This window comes from Hemibagrus wyckioides, linkage group LG23, assembly GCF_019097595.1.
Source record: "Hemibagrus wyckioides isolate EC202008001 linkage group LG23, SWU_Hwy_1.0, whole genome shotgun sequence".
Classification (NCBI taxonomy): Eukaryota; Metazoa; Chordata; class Actinopteri; order Siluriformes; family Bagridae; genus Hemibagrus; species Hemibagrus wyckioides.
The window spans coordinates 2,126,496-2,151,105 of NC_080732.1; the positions used below are offsets into that span (position 1 = coordinate 2,126,496).

At 37.4% G+C, this 24,610-nt stretch overlaps 1 long non-coding RNA gene across 1 annotated transcript in view; it reads right to left on the minus strand.

The window, feature by feature from the left end:
- Positions 1-204: 204 nt before the first annotated feature.
- The window catches only part of LOC131344469 (uncharacterized), a 34,912-nt gene continuing 10,506 nt past the window's right edge, over positions 205-24,610 (minus strand). The window contains exons 2-4 of the long non-coding RNA XR_009203323.1: positions 16,226-16,310; positions 1,747-2,914; positions 205-1,648 (exon numbers count right to left, since the gene is read on the minus strand). This is a non-coding gene — a long non-coding RNA (uncharacterized LOC131344469). The remainder of the gene's footprint in view (positions 1,649-1,746; positions 2,915-16,225; positions 16,311-24,610) is intronic.

A 24,610-nucleotide genomic window follows, 5' to 3' on the forward strand; every position in this document is an offset into this window, starting at 1 on the left:
AACTGCAGCAATTAATTCAACAATATAATATACCTTTTATCTTTATCATTATTTTATCATTAACATATATATATATATATATATATATATATATATATATATATATATATATATATATATATATATGCTTCATGCAGTGGAAGTCCTGTTCTTACAAAAAACTGCAAAGACAAATGAGGTATTTTTGTTTTAATCGCTTGTGTTTTAATTTTCATTGATTTAACAGGGAATGTATATATCTCAGACACTTCTGAGTGCCCTTTAACGGATAGGTTTGGTTGCTAGCAAATAAGTAGACCGTGTCACGGTGTCCAGAAGTCGAAGACGCAGAAGTATTTTGGCAAAAAGGCGCTTGACAATAAAAATACAGAGCTTTAGAAGTGCAGTACGTGTTGAGATCTTCAGGAGGAAAGAGGAGGAAAGTTCGCACCCATCATTCAAAAGCGCTGTTTGCTGGGCTTCCTGTAAAAGATGCAATGAACTGTAAATTGGTTGACTGTTTGCTTGAGCACTGTCACACTATTAGAATTAAGGATGCCTCATTTCCACAGGTGAGACACTTCAACAGTAATGGACATCACGTTAATGACATCTCTGTTAGCATTGCTAGTTGCTATGGCAGCATGTGGCAAGTAAGAAAGCGTAAGAGGCATGAACTCGCTTCCTCGTCCTCACTCTCAGAACTTTATCAGTGCGTGGAATAAATATTACGCTTATATAACACCAACTAACTGAACATGTTTTCACTCGTGTGGGTTCATAAGCGTTAGAGAACACATGATAGATCAGATACTGAAAGCTTGAGCATTAGAGGATTATCCGACATTTACTTTACAAACACAATAAATGTAATAGAAATGATGAAGTATAAAATATTAATACAATCAAATCAATCAACCAATTAAAAGCAACTTCGATTTTTTGAAATTGCTTACGGTTAAGTCAGAATTGAAGAAATACTGTGTACATCACCTTGTCCAAGGTCTGCTGTTATACTAACGTTAATATTAATACTACTCAATACTCATAATAATACAAAAGATCAAAGAACAAAGCTGGTTTAAATTGTAAAAAAAAAAAAAACATCTCAATGAGCAAGCAATTAGGTCTCAATGCTTTCATGAGACCATGGATCAGCTCAGTATACTGCAGCACAGCTACAGCATCTCTACCACCTTAAATGTCACATCATTCCTGTCAAAAAGGATTTCATTCCAAAAAAAAAAAAAAGAGATGTGATGATAATATTACGCTTAAACACAACAGAATTAGAAATGGTTTGCATGAAACTGACCGCCTGTGGTGAAAAAACAGCGAGAGAAATCCAAAAAGTAACAGTATTACGCTGGGAATATGGCAAAAGGTGTGGAAAACAAAACACAGCAACGAGTGCAGTGTCCCTAAAGATACGTCCCCTCCCTTTTCCGAGCGGTGAAAAGCAGATGCATGGCGTGACCTCGAAAGAGGCTGGAATATCAGCGCTGGATATTGCCGAGGTGAGAAATCAAGGCAGAGAGAGCGAGCCACCGTAGGTAGGAAATTGACTCGGAGGGGAAGCACACCTGCTGTTCATGTGAAGCCCAAAACCTCTTTGTTCGAGCTCTGACCGGCCTGCGATCACATCAGCAACAGCGGGATGTGAGCCGTGCTGAGGAAAAAAAAAAAAAAACTTTCTTCACTGGCTGTTAGCAGGACATATACAAATCTTCATGAAAATGGAACAGGGTGAGATCGGTTAAAATCTACCTGTGCTGGTTGTCATTGCCTTTATAAAAAGCAGGCTGAAGGTCTCGTGCTCAGGGTGGTTTGGCTCTGTCACTAAAGGCCCATTTCAGAGCCAGCAGCAACAGCAAGGCCTTCATTATTTTGAGCAACTGTGGAAACTGAAATCCTGTCATATACCACACTCTGATTGATCACTGGCCAGGAGAAAACACCGCCTGCAATATACAGGGTGTATAATCATATAGAAAAAAAAGGAAACATGATTTTTTTTTTTTATCCTTGGATACAAATTTAAAATGTAAATGTTAAAGATTTGGGGAGTTGAAAAAGAGTCTCACGTATGCACTCCGGGGTGGGGGGGGGGCGTATTTAGAGGTTACGCGTATGAATCATTTAGTTGAAAAGACTTCGATTTATACCCTACGCACATTAAAGGTAAATCTGAATAACAACCGGTGACGAAAGGCTGGTTTAAATTCGTAATTTTCCAGACGGTGGAAAACAGTGTTTGAATCCAAGCCCCATGACACACCAGTGGTTCAATGGGTTTTGATTAATTTCTTCTGGAGTTATGTTTGAATAATACATTAATACTTTCAGAATCATGGGAACAGAAAAAGAGACGGATGACTGTTTTAGACCGCAAGATCTACAAACTGCTCATATTGCATCGCTATCAATATATTAACCCCTTTAAGTCCTGGCTTAATATTAAGTTATATGGCTTACAGTACAGTAACATCTATGAATTATTCATTAAGTACAATAAAACAGAAACAGGGATGTAGCTATGTGAGTGAGGAGTGTATAATAGTATATAACAGTGTGACTAGACATAACAATAACATTTCAATTTAATGTCTCGATTTAATTTAAATTCACCGAGATCTAAATTTTGCATGCTGTAATTAAACACAGGTTTGTGAGGACCGCTCGACTCGTACGGCTCGCACAGGTCTAATCGGATCTGATCAATCTGCCTGGCAGGAGAAAGGTTTACTCTGTGTGTGTACGCCACTGCAATAGTCTGCGGCTCAACTACAGCGAAGTAGAGAAACAAACAATGAACAACCATAATCTGGGGCTTGAATCGCAGGTCACCCGGGGCCGCTTGCGCTGCCTCCCAGTAAGTGTTGTGGTGTCAACTCCTTTACACACTCGCCATTCATCTTAGCCAGGCAACCGGATTCTGCGGCAAAACAGAAAGAAAGAGGGGAGGGCGAAGAGAAACAATGGCTTAACGTATGTTTAGGGAAATAAATGAATTCTCTAGCCAAAGCGCTCGTCCCTCGATGCCAAATTTTCTGACACCAAATAGGTAACAAACGAAGCGGGCGGGGCGGCTGGGGAGCGAACGTTTCCTGATCCGAGTGCCCTGTGGACCTCAGCATCTAAAGCGCAGGCATTATGGTGAGTGTGGCCAGTCACAGGAGAGAGGCCCTAACACAGGCCATTTTGCTGTTTTACCTGAGCAGGGAGGGATCGAGGGAGGAGAAAATGTGATTCGTCCTCTGCTCTCTTCACGGCCCATGAATCAGATCACGTACCATTCCTTGCCTGAGGCCTTCTCATGCTGCTGTCTCGGCTGAAGGTGCGAAGCTCCGCTGTGCCTCTCTCTCTCTCTCTCTCTAAGCCCGACGTGTCTACCTCAGGAAGGCTGAGCTGAATTTTCCAAGCAACAGCATTTGAATCCAAACCCCATGACACAGGAGCAGGGTTTTTTTTTTTTTTTTGTTAATTTCTTCTGTAGTTGCATTTATACTTGCAGAACTGTTTAAAAGACGACAGTTTAAGGGCACTTGAGGAAACGGAAAAGTTCTGCTAGAACTAATGCACTATATACTACACCTATTCAAACCTCTCTGAAACATTAAACGTGAAACAAACAAAATGAAACTATATGTAAGCAGAGATTAGTACGAAAACTGATTCAAGACTACTTTCTGACAGATATTCTAATTATTCATTTTGATAGCAAAAACAAATAAAAAAATATACATACATACACACATACATACATACATACATATTAGATTATTTTTCCCCTACTGCCTCAGGTGCTAACATTATTTCAAGAGAAGAATGGCTCTGGGTTTTTCGAGGCAGCTGATTTTATTGATAATCCCACTCTATCATTTCAAAGGTCCTTGACTCCTCCTGAGCCTCTGACTTCATTTCTCTCAGCCCTTGTCTCTGGCCTCATCGTCACCGTCCTCCAGAATGCGTTCCCTTCTTCCCCCTGCCATCATAAATTAAAGGCCAGTGCTAGCCGGCATGGCAGCTGGCATAATTAACCATGTCTTCACACTTCTCTTACACACACTTCTCTTTGTTCCGCAACACTCGGGGCCCGGCGCGTCTCGGCTTACGCTTAGTCACAACATGCAGGAATGTAAATGGGAGTGAGTCATGTAGAATGTACATGTGTGTGTAGTGTGACCTCTCTGCTCCGGTCCTTTAATACCAAAATATATCACATAAGACACTGAATTATGACTTCCATGTGGTTTGCAACCTGAGGACTTTTGCATTACTACATACATATAAGCATTATCCTATTTAATATTAATAGCTGTTACCTTTCAATCATCGAAAACCCTTTATCGATGAACAATTTACATCATTAGATATATATTAAATATTCAGCACATTCAGTGGTCACAATAACACTGACACTCATTTCAATTCTGTAATGTAATTAACTGTAATTAAAATGATTACCACCTCCTTATTTATGCGAATAGTTATTACACAAATTGTAACACGCTGTGTTTAAAAACCTTCCCGTTCGAAACGTGTCGTCTTTGCTGTTCTGTGAGAACCAGAAGGTCGTCGTCTTGTTAAATTTCCAGCAGTTCTAATTTCCACGGTCTACCTATGCCTCCTATTGGTCTGTTGCATTCAGTTACCCGACATGGCTTGCTGAGCTCAATCTCAGAGGGAAGAATGGAGAAAAGAGAGAGAGAGGGAAAGAGAGAGAGAGAGAGATAGACAGAGAGAGAGAGAGAGAGAAAATGTTAGAGAGGAAAAAAAAAGCACAGAGAGAGAGAGAATGAGAGAGAAGGAGGGAGTGGTATGACTGCTACAAATGTTGACCGTTGTCTCTTTACATGAATCTACACATTAAGTGCAATAAATGAGACTATTGTGCTGCACAGAATTGTGGCTGATTCTGTAACATCTGTTAAATGCGTCGGTCCGGAAATAAAGGCGTCTGCTCTTGATAACACGTACCTTCGTGTCCACATCCTTATCCTTTATATCTGCATGCACAGTCTCTGATGCCTTTATATTTATGATACCAAAACTATGTGTTTATTACCTTCAAATATATTACACGGGAAGAAAAAAGGTGCTAATCATTAATCCTGAGAACATACCTGGCTTTAAGCATGTTTGTGAAAAATGTTCTCCTGGTGATTACTATTTCATTCGATCTCCCTCCTAATCTGGCGTCTGCTTTCTGCTCGTATGAATGCAGTAATGCGTTAGACTTTGACGTTTCTGTTACACTGGATTAGCAGGCCAGACATGGAGATGGATACAAAGGCACGTGAGGAAGTAGAAAATATCTCATAAATATATGTAAACATGCATCAAGGGTTTTGTAGGAAACAGGAAGTAACGCATGCATACACACACACACATACCAGTAATGCAAACACAGGTGTGACAGGTGTTAATAATCGTGGGAGGTCGAGTGAGCAGCTCAGGGGAGGGCGATTATGCAAATATATGATACCGTGCTACTAAGACATTTTCACAGTGTGCGATAGGTATCACAGCTTCTACTGAAGCTGGCAAGAAGAACAGGTGAGACACAAAATATATATTTTCATAATATAATTTAATATCTACAAAAATATTTGCCTTGGTGGGAATAAAGCGTTTGGGAGAAAAAACATGTTTCAATGACCAGCAGGTATTTGTGGAGTTCTAAAAAGTATTGAGGATATCTGTGCTGAAATTCTGTAAACAAAACATCAAACTGAATAAATAAAGATGCTAATTTATTCAGTGATATGTTAAATAGAGAAAATAAACTGATGTAAATGATGCATTGCCGTGCAAGTTAACCAAAACTGTGGTTAAAAAAAGTTTCTGTGAAGAAAACAAAATACATTACAGATTTTATAGACTGGGATTCAATTAATATTTTAATTGAATCCCAGTCTATGGAGGATATAAATCGAGGATATAAATGGAGGATAGAAATCGTGACATCTGAAGCAAACAAAGAAGAAAAAAACAGCATACTAACAAGCTTCTCGTTGACATGTGAATGGAGAATTTAAACATATTGTGGTGTTTAAGTTTCACATAAACAATTCATATAGAATGAATTCATTCAGATCGACAAAGAAAATCTACATATCCGTCATCATACCACACACAGTGAGTCTAGCGAAGTGGTTTCTATATGATTTCACATGCAATCTCTGATATATTACAAGTAATTTCCACAGTACCTAATACAGGACCAAGAACCGTATCAGGAAATGAATGAAGAATGACTCCAGCCTATAAGAAGGCATGTACGTCCAGTATTCTTGCCTGAACCTGCATGCATTAGCGTAGTTATAAATATTGATGCGTGCTACAAATGGCAGCGTAAATGTATAGCTTCAGAGGGATTAGCATGTTTAAAGAAATGAAGCATGTAATGACAGGTAGTTTCACCTCCATTACTGCACACTCATCACAATTCCTCCATTTCTGCTCTTACGAGGCGCACATCAAACATGCAGCTCTCTCTTTTTTTGTTCCACATATCGGAAACTGAATAAAGCCCCTTTCAATAAAGCTTGACTCCGAGATTCACAACAAAGTTCTGTGAGGCAAATGACCCTCCCATTAAGCGGCAGAGAAGGAAAAAAAAAGGTCGGGCACCATTTCACATTTACAACACAAGAAACTTTTCTGAAATTCCCCCACAATCCCCTCCCTCCTTCTTTCCTCCCACGATTTCCATTGGTAATGAGTGAAGTATTTGTCGCTCTCTGCCAGGGCGGTAATTAATGTCCATGGTTTCAAAGGCGGTTCATTTTAAACACTCATCCCAGCCAAATCCCTCTTTCTCAGCTGAAGCGCAGCTTCTTTAAAGTGTAATCCTACTATTGTTGAACCTGAACAGAAGGTGAGAGCCACCGAAACAGAAAGAGAGAGAAATGAAGAGGCGAGAGAGAGAGAGAGAAATTGGAAAGGGGGGGTGAGGGTGGTGGTGGATTTGAGTCATCAGAAATGAAGACAGGGATTCTGTGCGACAAATTTGATTCCTTTTTGTTGGTGCGTACGGCCGTCCCAGCGTGCTCATCCCTCTCCGTGCGCTGGTCCAAGCTGGACAGGAAACAGTGCTTTTAGCACTCAACCTAACTAAACTTACACTTAGCATATGACCAGCTGAAGTGTATTGGATTTGGGAACAGTTAGTCAATTGTTTCTGGTCCCTGGGTGGCAGTTTATGGTAATGTTTGCATCAATACGACACAAAAGCCACCGAGCTGTACGGAGCACATCAAGGAAATGAAAGACAAGGCTGCCTTTGTCACTTCAGTGCACTATAAAGGAGGGATTTGGAGGCAAGGGCCACCGATCGCTGGGGAGCAACAAAATGAATGAAGTGTAGAAACGCCTAGGCTTGATCCTCTCCACTGGAGGTTTAGAGACTAGCTAATAGGCCGGGCTGCACTCGGGACAGAAGATATATAACCCAGACACGTTTGGGCACCGCGAAAGGTCAGAAAAGGGCAACGCCGAAGAGGAGGGATGATAGGGAGCCTGTCATAAAAACCCCATTCTAGGAAGAATGACTGACAATCCTTGTATGCCATTAGATAAAACATTTCTGATTAGCAGACCTTTCTACTCATCAGGTGAAAAATTTATAAAAAGGTCAAGTCCGAGGTGAGATCGATACACTATTTGAATTCTGATTTTACAGCAATTAAACAACCTTCAATACATAACATGTAATATACAATATAAAATATAGAAAATAATTCAAGACAAATTCAGAAAAATCTGTGCATGGACAAACAATGACAACAATTTTGCCTAAATAATTTGGCTTACAATTTGTTAGCAATTTAAGCTTGTTTAATATGATATTATGTCAAATATTTATGGCATCAAGGATCAGAGTTTGTCTGGTGATACATGCAGAAGTCTATTGAAACATTAATGAAATGTAGAATAAATATTTTAACACGTACATATAGTTATCACAAGAATATATGTCAAATACAGCAGGATGCCTAATGCAGATATTTTCAATATATGAATTAAAAGGATTGAAGAAGATCTAGAAAGATCTGATCTTATAAAAGGCTTTACATGTCAGAGCTTAATAAATCTGTATAGTGCTTTTATTATTAAAATAATTTAAAGATAAAAAATAATTATTATACTGATGGTTTAATCTGATGGCACAAGACACTCGAAATAAGCAAAATCCTAAAGTGCTTAGTAAAACCTCTTCATAGAGAATAAATACTTGACTTAATAATGCAAAATCATTCCCCATCCCTCTTTCTCTCTCTCTCTCTCTCTCTCTCTCTTTTTCCTTGTCTTTCTCTCTGCCATCTTAGAGACGCATTCAGAAATACTAATTGTGCCTAAAAGCAACAAGAAGATCCACCAATCATTTTTGGAGAGAGAGAGAGAGAGAGAGAGAGAGAGAGAGAAGGAGGATTGAAATGTGAATTTCAAGGACATCTGAGCACTGGGCTGTCATCATGGTCCGATTCACTGCTTATTTCTCTGATATGCATCTCCTGACCTGTATATAAAATTCATAGTTTCACAAGTGACATGAGCGAGCCTTGGGTGAGCGAAGGGGAGGGTAGAGGGAGGCAGGTTTCTTGACCCTGGTCACCATGGCAACCGCAGGGCTGATGGGTAGTAGCAGGCCATTTTCGCCACAGGAGGAGCGGCATGAGGAGGCCCGCTCGTAAGATTGATATGTTTACACGGAAGCTCAAACGTCTCCAACAGGCCCTTGTCTCTGTCCTTCGTAATCATGTTAATGAGAGGAGGAGAAGGCACCGTCGTTAAATGAGAAATAAAAACAAACAAGGTGATGATGGATAATAAACTAAATTAAGTGCATCCGTGTCTTTAATTACAGGTTAATACTGAAATATTGCTGCAAATTATAAACCGGAAGAGAAATCCTAAAACATGACTATCACCAAATATAATCTGATTACTTAATGTTTCAAATATTCAGTAGTACAAAATGAAGCTCAAATATTTTAGATGTCAGAATTATTCCAATGCATAATATACAATAAACAAAATAATAAATTCCAACCAATATATATATATATATATATATAAGTGAGCTTGCTCTCTTTGATCACACTATAAAAATATAAATACAAATATATTTAAATATAAATTACAGCTTCAGTGCAACTCACATCTCTTAAAATATTATATATATATATATATATATATATATATATATATATATATATATATATGTAAAATAATCGAAAATAAAATATTTTATTTTATACAACCTTTATATTAAAAAGGAAAATCTGATTTTTTTTTAAGTCTATTTTACATAATCAAATCATTTAGGTTATCACCCACATTTAAGGTCTTTAGTGTCTAGTGCATTAAATAGTGCACTAAAGAGTCTCTCTGGCAGGAAGACGCCTATGGAGAAGATTAGGACACCAGTGTGGCATTTTATTCACACCATAATTTGGGCAGGGATTTGCTTAACCACACGGTGCTCATCTCAGAGCGGCCAGCTGCAAATTCCAGGTGGCAGGTCATAGGCAGTAATTTCAGATTTTAATAACAATCCCTCTCCTCCAGCCGCTGCCGGATTGAATGAAAGCATAAATTGCTATATCTGACCACTAGTACTTGTTAAAGCCTCTGGCAGCTCTCTCCTCTCATCTCGCCATCTCGCTGTACTCCTCCCCCCAGCTGTATTAATGATACCAGGGAAAGGTCACATGAAAAATGAGTGACAAACAAATCAAACCGTATTAGCTTGTGGCTTTGTTATCAGTAGATGGCAGAGATGACAGAAAAAATTCTGAATCCTGAATAATTCTCTGCTGCATTTTTGCTGGCTCGGCAAGCTAGAGGGAGACAGAGAGAGAGAGAGAGAGAGAGAGAGAGAGAGAGAGAGAAAGGGGAAGAAAGAGAGAGTGAGGATGAGGGGAAGATTCACACTGTGACTGTTTGTCTCCTCTACTGACACTGGAGGAATCATAATACGCATTAATGATGGTGTGTGTGCAAGTCTGCAGCCAAGAGCAGTCAGTCACTTCAGCTCCCACGAGGTGCCGCTGATTTGAAACACACACACACACACACACACCTCCCAAGGTCAGGCTTTAGCCCCCTTGCCAGACCTTCGCCTAACAACAATTCATGAGAATAAATTACAAATTTAAGAATTCAGAAACAATCAGAGGCAACTTTCGAACGGATTAGTTTTACACCGCCGAGTTCTGATGCTCGTCTTTCCGAGTGCAAATCATCACAGCGCAGCCCGGGTCGAAATCACTCACGTCTACACCGAGATGAGAAAAGTAATATTAAAAAGCAAGAGCAATGGCCGCCTCCTGCGCCTCAGACGGATGTTCTCCTCCAAAATGAATTGCTCTAGATCTTTCCGTCACCCCGTGCCGTTTCTTCATTGTTGTTTACAGTACGCCGCAACGTTTCCACACGCGTAAACAGATTCATGAGAATGCAAAAGCACACAAATATCTTCTCTCATCTCTGCAGCTTCACAGGTGATTGTATGCGACGTGTCCTTCACAGAGTGCCCTGCGTGGAGCTACGTTTTCCTTTTTCAAGTCGGTCCCGATTGTTTTGTTTTTTTTTAGACGGTTTGAGGCGTTTAGGCCCTGCTCTGTGGACACGGTCTGTGCAACAGCATGTGATTACACTAGAACCGGGGCAGGAGAGGACATTTATGGCCCAAGATCTCTGATATGAAACCTTCATTCCATAGGTGTCGGTTTATGGAGAGCCGTGATTCATTGTCGGACAGAGTTACTGTGCGGCGGACGAGTGCAGCTCCTCGAACACTTCCTGAATCTTTATGAATGAAGGGATGGAAGAAGAGAGAGGAGGAGAAGAGAGGAGATCATCAGGGTTAAATGATTAATTCCTGCTTATGATCTAACTGCTGAAATGAGTGTGAGCCTCATTAAAGGAATACTCCACATGTTTAGTCAAAATTCACTAAATACAGTTGTTGAATAAAAGAAATAATAATAAAATAACATAAATATAAAACTAATTGTCTCTGTTCTTAAGAGATTTAACACAACTTTACCAAACACTGAAGCTACACAATGAAAAAATCCCCCTTAAATATTGAGCTTAATTCCTAAAACCCACTAAACTCTCAATGCTTATTGGTAGAAATTTTATAACAAATAACACACATTAAAAAATGAGAAAAATAGAGATTTGGTGGAAAAATGCTGAAACATTTTTATGCCATAGTATATGCAATATAGTGAGTCAGTGAGTCAGATCGTTTGGCTCAGGTCACCAATACGAATCGACTCTTTTGAATCTCAAATGATTCACTCCTTTTTCTTCCCCCTAGAGCAGATAACACTATTTACATTATTCTTCTTTGCCTAATTAAGGCTTTAATTGTTTTGTAAATCTTGTAATTATAAAAAAAAATAACATTACATTACATTATCTAAAATCTATTTAAATAATTATTAAAAAGAGAATGGTGCTTTGAATAAATGGCATTGTCCGTGCTTCGTCTGTGCGTCATTAAGAAGATTTCTGATAAATACAGTATCCTACGGGCATAATTAAATCTACACAAAAGTGCTCGATATGTAAAACACCTCTTGAAGTTCTCCTAATCGAGTTGATTTATAGAAATCATAATTTGATATGGTTCGTATCCTAACTGTGTGAAGTCTTACATTCAAGTGTAAACATGCATAATAGAGTAACCGTGTATATGGCAGAGCATATATCTTCCTTTACTACTAAATTAGAGTGTTTTATTCAGACACACACACACACACACACACACAACACCAGCAGTAAATAGAGATTAGGTTGTAAAACTCTGGCTTATTCCTTTAAAGCTAGTAATCAGTAGCAGACGCTGGTGGGTACTTGGCATAGATGCTAACGAGGCATGTGAGACCATGCATACTTGATGGATATTACACATTAAAAAAAAAAAAACTCCTGTTGTATAATTACAGCATATAAAACACTGATTGGACTGAACATGACACTAAAAGCAACCCTGAAATAAAGCGAGGCATCACGATATTACAGTCTGCTGAAATGAGCCTGGATAAGAAACTTCTTCTTCTTCTTCTCAAATAACTCCTACATTCACTCGAGCTCTAAAAAAATATGAGCAGCCTCAGCAGGGGAGGTTCATTAACCCTCTTATCAGCATATTGCTAAAGCTAGAGAGTGATAACTAAAGGTCTCTGTCCCTCTTCACAAACATGACAGTCAGATTTAACACCTCTCAGTGAATTAACATCAGAGAGGCACAGCATGTTTGCTTTTGGACTGATCGCCTTATTAACTATAGCTAATACACTAATTGGACTCGGTGGACTAGAGTGTAATTACTTGTTATAATTACTGAAGCGGTTTATAATTTGTTAAGGTCAGAAGCGAAGAGCTTTTCAATTACACTAACAGCTGTCTAACCTGTGTGCTTAATTTTCGATAAGCATTTCGGCTGTTGTTTAAAGATGAGCATCGTATCCAAGGCTGATTAACTGCCATGTGTATCTAGCAAAGAAACATGCAGGGATAAAATAAAGACTTTCTAAGAATAGCATATGGAAATTAAACATAGAGCATAAACCATAAAGAAAACATATGACTTTTATTTTCATATATATATATATATATATATATATATATATATATATATATATATATATATATATATATATACACACAGCTAGAGAAAATTAGAAAATATCAGACTGTCAATGTGAGTTGATACCAGGATTTAAAAAAAAAAAATGCCAAAAGTAGAGATGACAAATCAGTCCAGTGAAGAGAAGTGGCCCTCAGACAGGGGATGTCATTTGTCATGATTGCCATTTGGCTGCACTCCCCTCACCCCGGCTCGGCATCAGATGAATGGTACCTTGATAGCCATTAATTCTAAATTATCCAAATTTGCCAAACTGCGTCCCTGCATGTGCGTTGAAATTAAATTTATCTGTGCTTTGCCCCCTCCCCTACTTCTTTTCTGTCCTCCTCCTGATCTGCACAGGCTGACTCTTTCAGAGAACGGAGGTGGAATTAGATTTGCCCCCTGCACAATACACACGGGCAGAGCATCAAAAGCCCTGAGCCTGGTGACATTTTGAAATGTTCATCTCTCCTCATTCCAGTTCCCTATTTGGAATGAATAAACTGGCCAGTACTGAAAGAGTGGCAGCTCCATGGGTTTCGTTTCAGCCACGGCCTCCTCCTCTTCCCTCCTCCTTTCTCTCGTCTCCCTCCCCGACCCCCCTGAGTCCAACCTTTAGGCCATCGAGGGGCTTTGTTGGATGGGGACGCAGCTGAGTTCACACACACATACACACACACACACACACACAGACCCCTGCATAATCCTGGAGGTAATTAAGCCACAGCTTCAAGGTTCCATGGACACAAGACAATTCAGCCTAATGAAGTATCGATCGGCTACAGCCGAAGTAAAACAAGTTGACATTCATTTAGAGGAGGTATTGAGAATACACCACAATGCCATCCAAGACATAAAGCCTCAACGACACAAATTTAAATCATATGAAAACAATGAGGCCTCAATTATGTTACCTCTGGTAATCAACTGAACGGGAAGGACTGTAAAGGAGGTGCATTTCATTAACTGAATCGGAGGAATAATCTATAAGGGTGATTGCATGACTGGGGTGTCAAAATATGTCTTCAGTGATATTGCATGTGTGAATATGAATGTAAAGCAAAGGTAAAAGATATTTTAAACACTTAAAACATTCAGAAAATCTACAGCACAGTGTGAAAAACAGCAAAACAGCTCGCCTCAGCCTGCTACAGTTACACCGTACCTTCAACTCTAATCTTTAAATTAGTTAGAAAATTATATTTTCGTGTTAATGTACCAATCCTTAGAATGTCTTTAAGCTTGCAAAAGTTTGATATTTTATTTCCCGTGACGTTCACTCATTCACCCTGTTGCATGAACACATTCACCACTATAAATGTTCCACTTGTTCAACAGGAAGTGACATCATCCAAATTTCCTGAAGATCACGGGAAAAAGGAAAAAGATAACCACATGTTGTGAATTTGCTACTTCTATTCAAATCTGATACTCATTTATGAGGAAAATGGAACCGTTGTCTGCAAAGAAACCTTGAAAATGAGATATAGTTCCTTGAGATGAATAATAATTATTTGAAAATAATCACAATAAGCATTTCATCTGTTAAATTTCGCTAAATAGTGCCTTAATTGTTGAATAATCTGTACTTAGCTTTATATGTTTGAATATAAAAGCCAACAGAGGCACAGTGAGGTGTGTTCAGTATCTTCTGTATTTATTATTTTTCAAAACCAAGACACTAAAATGATTATATTGTATTAATAAAATTGGAACAGTACAGGTAGAGTCTATCAAAAGCGGTGGATGGTCTTCATAAAATCCGCAATTATTCCTCGGCAGAGTGTCCTGACTGATTTACGTGATCGTATCTGTCACGAGGCAGTGTGCAGCATATAATATTATTGCTCTGATGAACAGTGATCAAGGAGCAATTCCTTTCTGACTTGACCACCTTCTCGAATCACACTAATCTCTCAGGAGAAAAAGATCTGTAAAGTAGTAATTTCCTGCAGTACACCAGGGACCCCCAGCTGACAAACAGTAAGTTAGGGGTTAGACTCATTAGAGCCGCGTGATTGGCAGATGCTAAGATTCACATCAATTGCCCTACTTCTGTGATTGAGAGCTACAGATATGGTGTGCGGACGTCAATGCCGTACGCCGCTCCAACCCCAAATAATAATGAGTCAATCAGAGCAAATGTTTTGGCCACCATTGTCTGTGAGCTGGATATGTCAAAGAAGACCTTGATTGGTAAGGAGATAAGTACAGTTCCATTAAAGCAGGAAAGGTCTGACATCGCTGTCTGAGAGGAAAGTCTTCATCATTAGATCACGCTTTTGCATCACTGTACATGCATTTAAACTCTCTATTTCTTTCATTTAGAGTTTATTCCGGAAAGCTCAGAAGGTGAAATAGTGCATAAGCCATTTGGTCGAGCTCCTACTAACAGAATAAAGATCACCTGGGTGCATAATGTGCAATGATGAATAATTTTTCCAACCCAAAATAACACAACCACACATTTCTGCGTGAGCACCCGCGTTCTGAACTCATTTACGCAATCAAATGCAAATCTGTCCTTAAAGTAATCACATGTCTTATAATGGAGTGCACAAATGTCACTCGCAGATATGTTTTAACCCCAAACGAGGTGCGACAGATCCTAAAATGATGGGCAATTCCAGCAAAACCAATGCATTTTTAAACATCAGCAATTACGCCAAATGGACAGTTTTAGAGTAATATTTGCATTTTGCAAAATACGTGATGAAAGCAGCCATCAAAGTCAATTTGGCTTGATCTCAGCAAGGTATCACACACAGTGAAGAAAAATATATAAACAAATAAATAAACGCTGCCGAATTTTTTCAAATGAACCTGTTGGTATTTGTGATGAAGGCAGTAGTAAGAAACGATCAGCAAATATTAAATCGTGCAGACATTTAAATCAAAATGTTTGGGTGTAATTATAATTATATATTATATTATGTGTAATTATAAGATGAAATGAAAGTCAGTTTATCGCTATTAAGCTCGATGCTTGCTGTATGACGGCGTGCAAACACGAGTGAAGATGGAGCAGAGGTAGCCGGAAAGCTGCCGAAGATAAATATCTCGCTAACTTAATCCAGACTGAACTCTGAATGCATTCCTTCAATGCCTCAGTCAGTTTAAAAAAAAAAAAAAAAACATCACACAAAAATTCCTTTTTGCTCACATATCCATCAACGAGCAGGAATATTTCCACGGAAAAATCGCCAGCAGGTAAATCACCGGCTCGAGACGTTATTAGCTTATAAAGGATCATGAATTAAAACCATGGCAAGCGCATGGCACTGGTATGATCACTGAATATGCAGCAAAGTTCTCTGTCGAGAATTTTTGATCGCTTACTTCTCTGATACATCATAAATCGTATCAATTATAAATCAGAGATTGTTTTGACGTGCAAGGGGAGAAAAGAAGGGAAAAAAGTGCTATCCGGTTTACGAAAAAATATGTTCTCATGGGTCGATGGTAAATACAGAAAGAGTAAAGTGTGAAATTATTATCTGGTGAAGGTAAAGAGAAAAGGGGACGCGTTCAGGTGCTTCAGGACGGCTCTGTGCTCGTCGAGGTGCGAGTGTGACGGCTGCTTTCTCCTACCTGTCAGCTGTGCAGAGGAGTTCAACCTCGTCTCTGAAGAACTGGAGACCAACACACTGCCCGCAGAAGCACTGCCACTACTTCACTGAAAATACGAAGGGAAAAAACATCACCTGTGCGTCAGACCTTCTAATCTGTATATGAACAGATAACAGATATATAAATTTATAAACATATACATAGTACTAATTAATGTGGATAAAAGGGGGAAAAAAACACTCAGTGTCATACTGTGACAGAAAAATAATCAACTACAGGGTAATGTGATGAGGTGGAGGTACTGTTGCCATAGTGACGCTGATTATTTTCCAATAAAAGCTGGAATGTTTTATTCCTCTTACGCCACAGCAACACTGACGGTTGTTACATTAGTAAAGAATTTTATCCGTTTTTAGTTACGTTTAATGTTGAGAAATGTCCGTTAGACAAGTTAGATCCTTTATTACACATTATAGCAGCTGTACACAGTCTTCCCTCACCAGCTTCTGTTTTTTCTCTTAACAGAGTGCTGCCACTGAAGACCATATCAACAATTAGATGTTTTTTTAACGCATGTATGTTTAGCTTTAGTTCAGAGTGTCTGCCATATACAAGCAAACTGCAACGAGTGAAATGATATAAACCTGTGATTTTCAGCTGGGCTACTGATAAAACTGCTGTTATAGAAATCTAAACAAACACGTTCTGACCAATCAGAATCAAGCATTCAACAAAAAAAAAAAAAAAAAAAAGACAGAATACATGAACTTGATGCAGAAAGAGTAAAAACGTACATATTATGCCATGAAGACACAAACCTTTTCTTTTATTGAAATTAATTTCAGTATTATAATAGTAGGAGAAAACAAACATAGCATAAATCCATGTGTAATATGAAAAAGTAGGTCAGGAACCATGAAATAATCCTCATCAGGAGCAAATCTGACGACTCTCAAAAGTATATGATTAATTCTTTGATATTAATCGTGTAATTCCTTCATATAAAACAAAGCCTAAGCCTTATATTTGCTAAGATATTTGACCTTGTCGGAGAGTTAAGACGCTCCAGCTCGGATTGTAAAAACGCATCTGAAGATTAAAAATAATGCTCCAACTATTACTGAGGATTATAAACGAAGGAAAATTGCTTTTCATTTTGATACAGCGCTGATTTATAAGCAAATAAGGAGCAGGTGGTAGCCTACATTACAGGCTGTGATAGGAAACAAGGCTTTTCACAGAAGATGTGTGAGGTTTTCATTTTGTGCCCTTCCTTCCACAAACACTAAAATTAAAGCAATACCTTGTAAGAGCAACACAATCTGTTCCCCATTCATGCTCCACAGCTCCAGGATACAAGACTGGAAAGAAATGCAGAACGCTTTTGATCTTCGCACATTCGTGAGGGGGAAAAAAATCCTTTATGGCTATCAAGTATGTCTCACTTTGAGAGTGAATCTTGTTTCATCGAGCTGTGGCGTGTGTTTAGATGTGAATGAGAATCATTCCAGAGGCGACATAACGTTCCTGTCAGGCCAAAGCTGCATACACCTAACTTACTTTCATCAAAAATAACATGCTTAGTGTCAGAGGCTACCATTATTTTTCCAGTTATAAGGACTTGATATAATTTTTCTTCAGAAATGAGTAAATATGTTATTTATATGCTTTTGATTGTATGTGTAAAGTTTTAAAAAACATCTATTTTGCAAAAAAAAGTTTTGTCATCTTTGCAAAAAATCGCAATATTGTTAACTGCATTTGTTGCATCTGCTCACAGCACATTCAAGAAAAGCAGACAAATTCATTTCCATTAAAAAACAAAACAAATAATATCTTTATAAAGCGTCTGTTGCTTCTATGTGCAATTTATAAGTAAAAACAGATTTTTTGCTATATACATGTATGAAAGTGCATCCACAAAAAAGATCAATTTTTTTCCCATTTAATTTAGGATTTTTATAAAAACCGACAAACAGAAAGATCAGAAATAATGATTTAGGTTAAATTGCAGTGATGGTCTAAAGTAATCTAGAAGTGACTTACATTTACTTAACTTACATTCTGATGTACAAGTATGGTAAAATTAGCACAACGTTAGCATGCACGCATACCTTAAGCTGGATATTTTTGGCCTACAGTAAAGACTCTGCACACGCGACTCAGCCTGAAACACCTTGACGTGCTTATTTTATGCATGTCAACCTCTTGACATGCTTTAATAAAAAGCAGTAGGTCTGTAGTTTTGCTCCTTCTTCTTCCCAAAACTTTGACATTCTGACATTCCAGCAGTGAGTTTTTTCGGTTAAATAAAGTTATAAAACACGGCTTCAGAATTAGCCTTGGCTTTGTTATGTATACTTTACACATACTCTTTAAAAGTCAGGTTTTGATGAAACTGCACTAAATCCTACTTATATAGCTTTATATGCATTATTTATATTAATACATTTAATAATGTCTGTTTATGGGGTTAAAACATATCTGCAAGTGATCTATAATAAATCTATAATAAATGAATTTATCCCTGAGAGATTAAAACTGTTTTTTAGAAAATCTTCTAAATGACATATAGATAAATTCACTTCATAGATAAATAACAAATTAAGCCACGTTTCTGTGTAGCTACTAAGCAGACTGCTACTGATGATATAACGTTATAAACACTACTAATAATGTGTTCACTGCTGTAGTGTAACGAATTATATATATATATATATATATATATATATATATATATATATATATATATACTATTATATAAACTGCACATCTGCACATTGGGCTTCTTTGTGTGTATAAGTTAAATGAAAATAAAATGTAAAGTATTCTCCTAGCTGTTGTTGGTTTTCTCACCACATCATGAAGCAGATGCACTGAATCACTGATAAATAGATATTAAAAGAATTAAATCTCAATATGAGAAGAGGAATTTAAGCGTTTATCTAATTCTAACACAGGAATATATATTTGTGTGTGTGTGCGTGTGTCCTTGTGAGTTTCTTTAAATCCCTTGATTAATTCTGATCTCTTAATCTACAATGACGGAGAATATTGAGGTTATGAATTTCTATTACTGTTCTATCGGTTCAGCAACAAAAGTTATTCATGCATGCTCAGTATTTCAACATCTTCAAAATTGCAACTCAAGTCAATACAGGAATTTAATATTGTAAGTGTATTAGATAGACAAATAATCCAGGGCTGTGGTGTGTGTGTGTGTGTGTGTGTGTGTGTGTGTGTGTGTGTTTTTCTGTCTTTCTTTCATACAGGAAACTTTTAGATGAAACAATTAGAGAGCGCTTTTCAATCGACCTCTTGAACAAGCTGATGGGCATTATCAAATACGAGTGCAGAGTGGCAAACAGAATGAAATTTAGGATGCTTTTATTTTTTTTCGGAGTAAACTACTCTTTTGAAGTACTTTGATTAGTTTACTACTTGAAAAGCTTCTGAAGCCATTAATGCTGTAAGGTTACACTCGTCTGATGTTCGGGGTGCATTTTTAATGTCTCTGCTTTTTAAAGAGTGCAGATGAGCACTGTGTGTGCTCCTTTTCTCCTACAGCCTTACAGACCCACATATATATATACATTTATATATATATATATATATATATATATATATATATATATATATATATATATATATATATATATACATACACACATTCACACACATTTTGCCAAATGCTGCAAACGGCAAATGTTGACCTTGCCATTCAGAGCCAGAGGCCTTCGAGGTATATGCAAACACGCCAACATGGGCACCTCAAAAGAGGGCCTGCGTTTGATGTTGATGGCGGCCATTTTCAAAGCAAAAGGAAGATACCCATAGGCTTGAATTCCATCAAATACCTTTGATATATGTGTTTCTGCAGTGTTTATAATTACAAACAAGGCACATCATGATTAAAACATTGGGGGAGGAATGTGGCCAGGCTGGGGATAACCAACAGCCATGGAGGTTTGAGGTGTGTGTGTGTGTGTGTCTGTATGTGTTGGTAAATGGGATTACACACCACTAAACACAAACATAAGGTGTGACAAAAAATATCATATCATGATACATGAAGGTCTGTTTCGTAAGAAACCTCCAGCAAAGTAGATTATCCCTGAGTATTATTTTGTTTTTAAATGTATTTTGAGCACATAGTAAAATAAATGATTTATCACTTAAAAAGAGGAAAGATTATACATTCAGTATACAAAGTTAACATTAATTCAACTTTTAATTACTAAATAAATGAAAAAATGTTATTAAAAAGGTATCTCTGGGTTAATATGAAACACCTTGTACATTTATGTGATATTTTTATGTAACATGATATGGTAAAAAATACAAAATTCTCCCTGGAAAAAACTGTCTGTAATTTAAAAAATGATAATAATAATAATAATAATAATAATAATAATAATAATAATTAAAATAATTAGAAATTACTGTCAGTGAGCTGATACCCAGGATTGGTGTTAGGCCCATAGCAATAAAAACAATTATGGATCAAAAATAAAAAATAAATTAATTAATCAAAAAATAAAAATAAAAACAAACTGATGCTTGATGAAATATACTAAAAATACAGTAAAAATACTGATGAAATTAGTTTTTGATAGAATTGAAATGTCTGTTTGACACTTGATTTTTTATTTATGTTTGTGATATAATTGATTTTTTATGCATAATTGTTTGAATTTAAAAAAAATAGTTGTTTTGTCATTTTTTTTAACTTTGTATTTTTCCTGGTATTTTTTATACTTCTTTTCATCATTTTTTTTCTAAACAAAATAAATAAATTAGATGGATATCCATATGAGACGATGCTCAGGGTTTCATTATCAGTATCGATATTAGAAAAGAAAAAAAGGTTATCACAGCATCTTTAGAATTTTTTTCTACTGACTCAGAGCATAAAATGGACACATAAGACGATATAAAATATATAGAAAAATACCGTCATTAAGATTCTATATAGATTAAGATGTATAGATATATACACATACAAAAAAAATGCATGATTTAAGGCATGTTTTATTTATATTAATCAGAAAGAAATTGCTCCTTGGGAAGATTTTAATTGGTTTCCTTCCACACTTGGTCCGTTGTCAGGTAAGTGACACCTTGGAATAGTAATAACGTCAGTCAATTTAACAGGAATCCACTTCAAAGTGTCGCCAATTCAGGACATCTAAGCCATTTTGGAAACTTGGGAATAGTCTCCATCATCGTGTGGCTGGCACAGTGGGTGATTTTGTCCAGGAGCCATGTTCTGCGGAAGTCACACGTACTGTCAAATGGTCAAGGGCTGTCGTGCCGAGATTAATGAGGAAGCTCAAGGCCCTCTAGGGGGTCGAAGGAGGGGGTTAGGCGGATGGAGGAACACACACACACACACCACACACACACACACACACTAATTCAGCTAATTCTAATGCCTGGATGCCGAAAATATGCTTCATTTGACATTTAAGTAATTAGCAGGAATTATGAACCGATGAGTGTTTACATAATCTCAACTGCTATCAAATGGTCTGTCACAAATTTAGAACCATGCACATTAGTCAGTCACACGCGCTCTTATGTTCTTCTGTTATGTAATGTCTTATGCAGGGAATAAAACACGCCATGTAGTGCAAAAGAATAAATAATCAACAATACATTGGTATAATGGTGTGATGAAGCTTCGGAATTGAGTCACTGTTACACCCCAAGCTGATTAATTGCCTGTAACTGTACATGTTGATGTGTTTTATTCCTATTATGCTACAGCAGTTTATCGATTACAAGTTACTTGTAGAACATCCATGAAATGATATGTTAAAGCAGCCACGAAAAAAGCAGTGATACTGGAGACTCCTTCCATAAAAGCATCAGCAAAGCTATGATTATATGTTTTGTTTTGTTTTGTTTTTTTTATAGAAAATGTGGATGCGATTTCCTGTGAATCATCTGTTACTATAGAAACGCTAACATATTAGACCGTGTGCATTAATAAAACATTAAACCTGTTATGGAAACGAATCAGTGTTTGATATGTGAATTCAACAGCGCTGTGGTATAACAAGTACGAAATAAGCGTCAGGTGTTCTGGATTGTGCTTTGGTGTAAAAATGTCACACTAATCATCATAACATGTCGCCTAAAACATGTCATGACAGAGCCTTTTTTTCCCAACTCGACAAGCAAATGCATTGGAGCAAAACGCCTTCACTTGTCTCTTTAGCGCTGCACTCTTTTGATCTCTATGTGTGGTCTAAATGAAAACCCAAACAGATCCATTCCCCCAAGTTCCCTCACAGACATGAGGATCAATACACGGACATGTGGGTATTGATCAGAGTAATGGTGGCAATACTCACAAATTTGCCAAAACAAGACCTTTTTTTTCTGGAGGTGTTGGCCCTGCAGCTTGAGTGCTCAAAGGGTAATGTTTTTACAATGTCCATGGATTTTATAGACTACTGGATTATATAGTATTACGTCGTTCACGTTACAATCAAAGCTACTTGAAAAAGACACGTAGCTTATCGAGCGTCGCCCGGAGACGGAGGAGGTCCTGCCTAGCGCAAGGTGAACGGATAAAAAGTTTTAATATCTGAATAATTACAGTCACACCGAATTTAAATTTTGGCTTGAAATAGTGTTCAGTGGAATTAATATCTGGGCCATTTAAAAAATATGAGATAATTTGGTGTATTAAAGCAGAAAACCCACTTAGGATCTAAACTACTGGTACTATCCAGAATATCAAATCATTTTATGCCTCAAAGATCCTTTTAAAAGTCCCAGCTTTTTATTAAAGCCCATTAACCAGTACCTACTAGCGCATATCTAGTAACTACACTGAAACTAATAAGAAAATTAAGAATTCCCAACAGCTCCTGAGTTTAATATTGCTTTCGCTCTTATTAGTCCATTTGTCAAATCCGAATGGAACGCATTTGATTCCTTTGCTATTTGGTTTGTTTTGCTTTCATTTAGCACGTAATATAAAAGAAACCATATTAGAAATACGGAGAAAGTATTTATGTATCACATTTACTGTTTAATTTTTTTTTAGTGAGACGATCCAAATCACAAACTTATCCTGTGACGCAAAACACACGACATGTTTCATTCATTTCTCGCAGGTGAGTTGATTCAGAGTCAAATGGCTGGTCAAATCTTGCTGCAAACAAACCATGCTTTTGTAGAGAGTTTAAACCGGATCAATCAGACACCTCGCATCCACATAAGCGCTAAAACAAACCTAAAGCTGCAGTTTAATTCAAGATCATCAAAGCAGACACTTCGGTGATGATATAAGAAAGTGTCGTCACCAGCTGCGAAGTGGATCGTGTTGCGTTGTCTGAATAAAAGAAGAGACACAAAACAAAGTGTGCAGTCAAGTGTGCAGTCAGGCAAAGCGAAGAGAGGCTTTATAACACGGATCTGCTAAACCGCATCATTGTTCTCCAAGCCTCATTAACATGGAGGTAACTGTGGTGCTTTTGTAGCATCGTGCATTTAGCACATTGACTCAGTGATAATTACTGTAGTTGCTGCAACATGGCTCTAAACACTTCAAAGTTGCGAAGATGATTTACATAATCCGCAAAAGCCGTCCATTCAGGGGGAATGGTGGTGCGGTTCTCTCTGTATTTCGCCTCTGAATGTCCGTGTTGGACATCAAAGACTGCCACTTAAATATACTACACAATATGCTAATGAGCGGCGTTCAGGGGTGTATTTATTTTTATTTCATCTTGACTAATGAGTAAGATATTTACATCAATAATAGTACCTAACAGTAATTAAGTAAATGCATTATATTATGTGATATTATTATTTGTATACTAAAAAGTGATTGACAGAAATTTTCCACATGAGAGAATGAACCCAAGATAATATCATATGCAGATAAGTCACTGGAAAAAAACTTGCCTGTCAATAGTAAAATGAAGCCCTCCCCATACACACACACACACACACACATACAGTACATGCCTGGTATTTTATGTAAGACTAAACAATTGATTTTTGCAAATCATTTTAATACATCATGACTCCCTCACCCACTTTTCCCAGTAGACCCCTGGTGTGGAGTGGAACTGTGCTACGTCTTTAGCAATAATGCAAAATCAATGAGCAGAGACTGAGCTATCATCGCCTTAAATGCAAGCTTCTATTTTACTGATTTCTAATTAAATCCACGGTACGTCCGAACCTTAAAAAGAAGAAAAAAATAAATAAATGGGATCCCTATTCGACGGGAACTGAAATACATTACATTTTCTATTTTTGTGGGAACAAAATAATAAAAAACTCATATACTAAATGAAAACACATTGATTCTTTTGGCTGCTCCAAATGCTAAACAAACCGCAGTGTTCTGAAAGAGATATATGTATGGTAATTCTTTCATTT